Source organism: Rhinolophus ferrumequinum, unplaced genomic scaffold (genome assembly GCF_004115265.2).
Source record: "Rhinolophus ferrumequinum isolate MPI-CBG mRhiFer1 unplaced genomic scaffold, mRhiFer1_v1.p scaffold_109_arrow_ctg1, whole genome shotgun sequence".
Taxonomy (NCBI): Eukaryota; Metazoa; Chordata; class Mammalia; order Chiroptera; family Rhinolophidae; genus Rhinolophus; species Rhinolophus ferrumequinum.
In genome coordinates this window covers 1,107,336-1,116,768 of record NW_022680364.1, presented here as the reverse complement: position 1 = coordinate 1,116,768, position 9,433 = coordinate 1,107,336, and positions in this window count along the sequence as shown.

Sequence of the window (9,433 nt, the reverse complement as noted above, 5' to 3'; positions counted from 1 at the left end):
TCCCTCATAGGACTGTTGCATTAGATGAGGTCACGTATGCCTGATAAATCATAAGTGATTTGGATGCACACACTCATGTACACATATGGGTTTCTCAGCCTCTGCACTTACATGTGGGCCCACACTTCCTTGTTGGGGCGCTGTCCTGTGCATTGCAGGGTGCTTAGCAGCATCCATGGCCTTCACCCATTAGATGCTGGTAGCAGTAGCCTCTCCACCTCAGGTGTGGCAACCAAAAATGTCTCTAGATATTGCCAGATATGAAAAATCATCCGTGGTTGAAAACCATTAATACACATGTTAGCTATCTTTGTTGTTTATAAGAATAATGTGCCAGACCCTACGCTTGATGATACAATCTGATCTCCTTTACTAGCCACCATGGTTTAAATAAGAATGTGTGTGGGAGAGTTTACAGTTATAAATGTAATTAATTGTTCATTTATATAATTTAGTAATGGGAACCAGTGTCTGATTGCAAACTAGATTGTGACCTCCAAGTCCACTTATAAACCCAGGGGTAACATCAATGCTCTGTGTTTCTGTAAACCTCAGAGAACCTAGAACAGTGTTGGGTCCATAAAAGAATAGAATGCTAGAGCTGGAAAGGGTCTTTCTGGTGATTTTGTCCTACCCATGATAAACAATCACTGGATACTGGATGGAAGGGTGGGTGTGTGGATGGGTGGATGGAAGATGAATGATGAATGGACAGATGGATGGATGGATGGGTGGATAGATGATGGATGGGCAGGTGGGTGGATGGATGATGGATGGCTAGATGGGTTGGTATGTGGGTGGATGGATGGATAGATACATGGATGAATGGATGGGTGGATGGATGGATGATGGATGGACAGATGGACAGATGATGGATTCATGGATGGATGGTGGATGATGCATGGATGGATGGATGGATGGATGGTGGATGACGGATGATGGACAATGGACAGATGGATGGATGAGATATCTAACAGCCTAAAATGAGGTTTAGAGATATTTGTGTGATTTTTTTCATCTATAAATTTAGTTCTTTCATCAGAGTTCACTTGCCCTCTTTCTCTCCCTTTCCCTCCTCTCTTCCTCTCTCTTTGTACAAGTTATAGGTAATGGGAAAGTTGTCTATAATTGTAAAAATAAGAGGTCCCACCTGAGTTAAACATTGGTATTTAGATCTCTGTGTGAATGAGACCAAGACCAGGACATCGAGGCAGTTGGTACACAAACTCTGTGATGTCACATGTCCTTTGAGTTCATTAAGTACCTCACCAGCACAGCCTGGGATTGCACAAGTACCCCAGATGCCTAAAGGGGAGGGTGATGGGCTACCATGAGTTCCCTGGTGCGGCAGAGATGCACCTGTAACTCATCAAACAAATCGTGGTGACAAAAGGATGGAGAGCTGAGAAACTTGGGTGTTTAGGACTAGTTCACAGGCTTGACATATTGGCAGAAACAATGATCAGAAATATTATCCCAGAATGCAAAATGGTGAGGATTATCAAAACAGAGGAAATGGGACCTTGAATACTGAACCTGACTACTAATTTCGTTAGTGTTGTGCTGTTACCAAGGCTCTGGCCCCACCCCTCCCTGTCCCTAAACCAGATCTGTAATAACTGTCAGGTTGACAGGCAGTGCTACAAGTCACCTGGGGCCTCACTGTCAACAGTGCTCTCTTCAGAAACCATGAATGTCTGAAAGAGCTCTATGTGTAGGCTGTATGCCTCCCAGAACAGCGGCCATCCCCGTGGCAGGGGCCACCCCTATGAACAGGGCTCATCCCCGTGGCAGGCACCACTCCATGGCAGGTGCCACCACCATGGCAGGGGTCCCCTTGGAGCCTGCTGCATGCTCCCATTGTCTGTGGGTGCAGCCATCTCCCAATGAATGTCTGTCAAGTTAATTAATGAATTAATCAGTACTTACCTGGGGGAAATAGAAGCGCAACTACAGCTACTCTAGAAGTGAAGGTGAAGGAGAAAATAAGAGTCTCAAATGTCAGGAATGAGCCAACATTTCTATTGAACACCTGTATTTCACTCGAGGCTACACAGTAGATATCTGCCAGAAAAGTAAATGGAGTTGGTTAATAAAAGCACCAAAACCAAGTTACAATAAATCCACAGTAATGTCCTCTTTTTTTTTTTTTTTTTTTTTTGAGTGTGTTTTTCCAGGACCCATCAGCTCCAAGTCAAATAGTTGTTTCAATCTAGTTGTGGAGGGCGCAGCTTACAGTGGCCCATGTGGGGATCGAACCGGCAACCTTGTTGTTAAGAGCACTGCACTCCAACCGACTGAGCTAACCGGCCACCCCAGTGATGTCCTCTTTTAATCTTTCATTTAAACATTGTTTAAAAGCAGGTACTGTATTTGATCAGCTTCCATTTTTGCCATGGAGAAACTTGAAGCCCAGTGATGACACGTGATGTGCCACACAGCCAGTTAATGGCAAACTGCAACTGGAACCCAGGCCCACACTTTTCCACTTTAAGGTGCTTGTCCTGTCCTGGTGCTGGGAGCCTGAGGCACGAGGCCAGGGGACAGTGGTGACGTACTGGGCCGCATGGTTTTCTGTGGCCGGGTACCTGAGGAGTCTCCTGGTTCATTAGAATCATGGGAGTGATTCAAGCTTCCTGTTCCATTTATAGTCCAGCCGTCCCATGGGCTCACTGTGGTGGTGCTCTCTGGGGTTCTGGTGGTAGGGCCCACTCCTTGGGAGTCCTGGAGCAGGAGATCTGTTCCTGACTTGTAAACAGGCCAAGGAGCAGGGGCAGGTGGATGGGAGCCAAAGCCCCCGACCGAGATGCATTCATTCAGTACCAACATGCGGGATACCATCGCAGGCTCTGTGGGTTCAGGAGTGAGTGAAGGAGACAGAACCCTCCCCCTCTTGGAGCCACACTCGTGGAGGGCACGCAGACTGTCAGCACTGCTGTGGAGAGGAAACAGAGCAGGTCCCCACGGAGACATGATGTTTGAACGAAGACCTGAGGGGAGGAAGGCGTGAGCCACGTGGACGCCGAGGGGCTGGTTCCGGCAGAGGTTCCGGCAGAGGGCACATGTGTGGGACAGGCCAGTGACTGGGGGGTGGGGAGGGCGGGGAAGCCGGGAGGTTCACACAGCCCGCCTGGGATGGGAAACCCCGCAGGCCCCGTCTCACAGGGAGGAGACCTCTGGCTGCCGTGTTGAGGGGACAGGTAGGTGGCAAGTGGGCGTGTGCGCAGCTGGCGGCACGTCTGTTACCGGGAAAGTGGCAGGAATGCAATGGCGAGAGGGTGCGCGCTCCCCGAGGGAGCTGCAGTGCCCCTGCTTCAGTTCTCAGGGTGGGCGGACAGAAGCAGGTGCTGATGCTATTTTCAAACGCTCAGCACCCCTTCTGAAGGTGCAAGGGAACTTAGGGAAGCGAAGTGCTCGCGGAGCATGAAGATGTCGCCGCGGGCCTCACGCGGGGGAGCCAGCGCCGCCGGTTCTCCAACCCCGACACTGACTTCCTCGGTCTCCGTGATCCTGGGTTTCGCGTATTTCGGGGAAGTCTGAATAATTTGCCTTTCTCATTCCAAGAGAACCAAGTGGGAATCGAGCAGAGTGGGGGCCGACGCCTTTTTGCTTAGACACGGGGTCCTTCTTCCACCCCCGGAACGGTGAAGGTTCTCAAGCTCATGGGCCCGATGGGGAAGCCATCCTGCCGTCTTGCTGGCAGGTATAACACGGGCTCTCCGTAAAATGCGGAAGGGCTGTGTGTGGGTGCTTCTCAAAACCCCGGCTGGGTTTCTCTGCCCGCGTTCCCTTTCTTCTGCTCTAACCGCCGTCGCCTGCGACTGAGCCTCCAGCAGAGCCGCGGGTGCTTCTCCCCAGGAGAAGCCAGACGGAGCCCAGAAGCGCCACCCCCTGGGAGCTCAGTGGCCAGCCTGCCAAGTACCCACACGCCCTGGTCCTGACCGCGCAGCTCCCCGGCACCTGTGCACTGCCAGGGATGACGGACGAAAGCCAAGTCCAGAATCCTTGGGGGAACTGCCGACACGTCATACGTTTAGCAGATCCTAGGCGCAACCACTGTATTCCAGACCCCCGTCCCTCCCTCTCCGCCCCCAGGAATACAAACAGGCACAAAAACTACTGTGCACTTGCGAGGTACTTTACAATAGCAGTGCCTTTTTCTGAATACGAAATACATGCACTTATTAAAGAAATACAAAAAAGAAGTAAAACTGAAATCACTTATAATGTCAACACCTACAGGAAACTGGCAGAAGTCTTGTTTATATCCCCACCTCTTTACAAGTGTAGTCATTCCTCTTTTCTCCTCAGCAGTTACCACTCTGCTTAGCATTTGCCTCTGATTTTCAGCAGACGAATCAGAGTGTTAACAGCATGGGTGGTTTTTCTCTTGGTCAGGAGCCTCACCCTTCTGGTTTGTTGGTTTATTTTCGGCTGCACAGAGGCTGTGAAATGTTCACAACACGTCAGTGTGCATTAGAGGTAACCAGTCCCTTCCATCCACTTCGACAGCATCGAGAGGATACACTGGGCCCCACTCAGGAGAGCCTGAGCAGGACAACGAGAGTCTAAAGAAAGTCCAGTGTTCCACTGGGAAGTAAATCAGCCACTGTCCTGACCTGTCAGCCTGGTCTGTGACTTCTGGCTGCGGGAGGAATGGGAGTGTGCCCTGCCCTGGAGGATGGCGCTGGACACGGGGAGATCCACGCTGGACAAGTACCCTTTGAAGGGCTACATTACAAGGTCAAGTGTTCATTATTTTGTGAGAGAAGTTTATATTTTAAATAGACACAATGTCTTCTGTATTACTAGAATTTTGACATTTAACTTGTCAAACTAACTCATCTCCACATTTCCTTGTCAGAAAACTGAAGAATTTAAGATCAATTATGATATCAAGCTATTTTATAACCATACCCTTGGGCCTAATCCACCTTACAGTTCTGTTCCTTCCTTCTCTCTAATCAGTCCAGTGTGTAGTTATCAGAAAACCCCCAGGAATGGGGAGCAGCGTCCTGATGTCTGGCAATGATGCACAAACAGGTCTTATGCTACCCACATTTTGGGACATGCTTCTCCCTCCTTGTTCTTCTATGTCATTCTGCTTCTTCCTCATGAACACTGGGGCCAGATCTCAATTTATAATCCAAAGTCAACATCCGATCCCTCACACCACTCATGCTCCAGCTGTGGGAAACGTCACCGTGTGCCAGGTGGAAAAGCCTCGCTCTCCTGCGAGTTGCATGGAACAGTGATGCTATCGCACCCATGACCAGCGTTACAGATGGAAAACGGGCTGACACAATGTTAGCACTTTTCAGCAAAATTGTATAAAACAAGCAACACAAGAATACCCCGAACTCAAGCCTGTGCTACTTATCTGTGAGCATCTAAGTGGGTGGCGGGGTCTACCCCAGGCACTGACTGAACTCAGCCCTGTCAGCCTGGCCTTGATAGTGGGACCTGCCCAGGAAGGGTTGCCTGGGCCTCCTTTCTCCCCAGTGGTTTTCAGAAGAACCGAACCTCTTCACGCAAGCTTCTCTCGCCTCCTGTACACACATGGCCCACCCAAAAAGCACAGGAATTTAGTGTCACCAAGAGTCCTTGTGACTTTGTTCAGTCTAAAGGAAATCACAGTGATGGAGAAAAGACACTGGTGTGGAGGTGTGCGGGTGCCAGCGCTGGCCGGGCTACATTCTTCCTTAAAGGGTTGACTGACGTCTAACCATTAGCTCCTTGGCTCTCCAGTGTCACTTAAATACGGACCCCTGTTTCAATGGGGTAAGTACAACACAGACGTCCCAGTTTTGTACCTGGAGCATCTATGCGTACTCACAGCCCGGTCACATGACTCACACAAGTGTCATCACTGTGACCAAGGTGCACAGTGCTCAGGAATGACGAGGGTTTCCCCGCATCACTGTGTTTGCTCCCCATGGGAAAAGCCCACAGGCGGGTGGAGGGTGAGAATGGTGATGGTAACCCTCCAGAAACCAGCGGGCATTTATTTCTAGCTTTTCTTACTTTGCCTGCCTCCTGAAACAGGGGACCATCTCGTCTCCACGGCAGGTTCCTGCTTTCCACATTTCTGGGGCACCAACAGCCAGGGGTGTGAGGTTAGAGAGACAGTGGCTCTTAAACCAGCCCCATGTCATTGGCATCCCCTAGTGAACGTCACAGGGAAGATTCTCAGAGCCACCCAGAGGTGCTGCCTCCCTCCGCCAACAAGAGCCAAAGGGCCCCCCCTTGCTTGGTGTTTAGAGGTCTGGCTGAGACCATCCCTGGCTCTTCCTGGCTGGCCAGGGCTGTCTGGCCCTCAGTGGTCTCACGGCAGACCCCCTTCCTTTTCCTACTCCTCCCGAGCTCTTTGCTTGAACTCTAGTATCAGGTGTTCCCCAGAGAACAGGAAAGGGCCTGGGTGAGTCTGATGGATGTAGCTAAGATACACTCACTAGTTTGCGCCCCTTCCTTCGAGGATTGCATCCTTCCATTTTCCATCTGCTTTTCTTCATCCTTGATAACTTCCAATCATTGCTCTTAATATTCAATGTGGAGTTTGTTATTAGCAGGAGAGTTAGTCCAATAAAAGCAAGTCTGCCAGGGCCTCCCGCAGATTGTCCCAAACATTTTCTCGATGGGCAAGTGTGCTCAGAACATCAGATGACATGGAATCAAGATCAGAAATCCTTACAAATTGAGACAAAATTATTTCCCCATGTTGTTACAAAAACTTTGGTCACCCCCACGTTTTAGTATCTCTGCATTATGTAATACAAACAGTTGTAATTCAGTCGACACATTCTAAACTTAACTAGCAATGAATCAGAGTAATTTATTCCTCATCCAGAGCTTCCCTTCCTCGTGTTCAATACGTGTGGCATTTACATAGGACTTGCTGATAGTTCACTTGAAAGGGACAAAAATAATTGTCATAAGTTTGTCAAAAATAGGAAGGAAAAGGTACTTTTCCACACTTTGATATTTGAACCAATATTGAATGCATGGAATTTTTGAAGTTTTCAATAAAATGAAAAATAATTAAAATTAAACAAATTCCTGTTCCAAAAGTTTACTCAAATAACTCTTTTCTAAAATGATAGCTGGGCTTGAACAATTGCATGTGCATGTGTGTGTGTGTGTGTGTGTATGCGTGTGAGAGTGTGTGACTGTGTGTGTGCATGCATGTGTGTCCAATGCCAGTCCAATTGGTTTTGCCAACACTGACAACTTCATCGGACACATAGCGGAGTAATCACCAGAGGACACTCGAGGCACTAGCTCGTCCTGTAATAAACCTTTTAGGGAAACCAGAAATGGCATTCGCAATGTCTCCATGCTTCCTTCTCAATTCATCTTTCATTGCTTTGCCTCTAATTCGTCCAGTTGTACTTCCAGCCTTTACCTAATTCTTCTCTCTGGGTGCTTAGTAGTCTTACGGCTGCCACAAAAGAAAGGATATCACATTCTTTATACATCAAGGAAGAAAAAAATCAACAACACCCCACCTTTGAGAACCTCCGAAGCTGACACAGCTATCTTTTCCTGCTTGAAAATGCGTTCTGTCACCCATTCTAGGAGCCCAAGTAAAATACACACTTCAGTTGTTTTCAGTGCAAAGTCCCCGATCATGACACAGAAGTCACGGCCATTGCTTTCAAAGGACTCCTGTGTAAACACATACACGCTTAGACTCTCAGTCCTGCTCCCACTTGTGAGACAGGACTCCAGTGACTCAGCACATCACAAAACCCCAGATTTGGAAGAGAGGGAAAAGTCACTTAATCCACTTTGTACCGCCCACCATGAGGTTTCCCTGTAAAACACCCTGAAGGGTAGACACCAGCTCTCTCCTGTGACCAGAGCTTGGTTTTGTCACATCAGTCCATCCCATTTCTGGGCAGTGCCATTCCAATGCTTAGAAAGTTCTTCCTTGTGTTAACTAAAATACTCCTTCCAGAACCTTCTACCCATTGGTCCTTGCTCTGTAATTGAGCTATAAAGATGTATACTTATCCAATCCATAAACAGAGACGTGCAAGAAATTGGCATTTCTTCTTTTAAGTCAAGTTACAGTCACACTGAGCCTCTGGCAGTGTTGGTGGCACCATGCCACGTCAGTGATGACAGAGTTCCCAGCCAGCAGTCAGTGACCCCAGGGCAATGTAAAGGTTTTGGGGCCACAGGCAGAGCCAAGCATCAGAGCACTCGTGTACTAATCAGCGCATGCTGCTTACCCCTGGATGCTCCTGGCCCCTTTACTTCCTGTGCCGGGTGGGGTTGTCGCGGGGTGTGCAGCCCCTGACGCACCTTCCAGGGGCACCATCATAGAAAGGGAATCAGGGTGCCTCTAATTACAGGGCCGGTCACCCCACTTGCATTCCTTCCCCCAGAATAGCTCTTTCTCTCCTGATAAAAGTATCCATCCTCTCTATCCTACCACTTCAAACTCGAACTTCTCCAGCTTTATGACAGTCGGGGAGAGCCCTTCTCAGGATTCCCTGTAAAGAAGCCAGCAACAGAATCCAGTCTGAACTCGTACCTGCAGTCGGGCGGGGAGGCAGGAAAGACAAATAAGGAAGGTCAACAGAGGGAGACCAAATGTAAGTTGTAACGGCCATACCCAGTAAAAATGAATCATTTTCTTAATTCCCTCCCAAATGTTAGAAAATATTGTGTTTGCCCCAAATCCTAGCCAATTCAGAAACTATTCCCATTTCCTTCGATTATTCCCCATAAAACATAGCTCCCAAGTTTTTTAACCCCATTCCAACCTGCTATTGTTTGGGATTTCTTAAAACAGGGGTCGAGACCTAGACCAGTGCTCAGGGTGGTGTGACCTCAGCAGGGATCTCAGGCCAGCAGGGTCCTTGCTCTGGACATGCAAACTCACGGTAACACGTTTTCTCCCCAGACCCACACTGAACCTGCGCTCAGGACAGAACTGCATCTCTTCGAGCACTTTCTCCGCAGCAGGCACGCAGACTTGGGGACAGCCTCACCCCCCTGCTGCCACCGTTTCTGAAAGGAGATGTTTCTTTGTCCATCACTTGGGTTCATCAGCGAAGCTCCTCTTTGTGGTTCAGGGGGACTTCGGTTTGTTAACAGGTCATCAACAAGCAAGTGAAACCTGGGTGCTGGGTTCTCAGGAGAGTCGGTTTACAGCAGCTAGCGAGGATGTAGAGGTGTCGGTCCCAAGGGGTGTGTTCGTATGCTCACTTGATTAGAGGAAGCACGTTCAAATCTCCCATCTGCATCTGTAGTTAAGATGCCCACGTGGAGCACAGCCCACAGTCCATTTAGGCTAATTGGAGGGGAGGCCAATGGAACTAGTGAAAAGTCAAGTACATCTGGTAACCGAAAAGATGCTAAAAAAGGGTTGCTGTGGAGAAAAAACTTCTTTGGAAACTACTCTAAGAAATCTTTCAATTAGCGT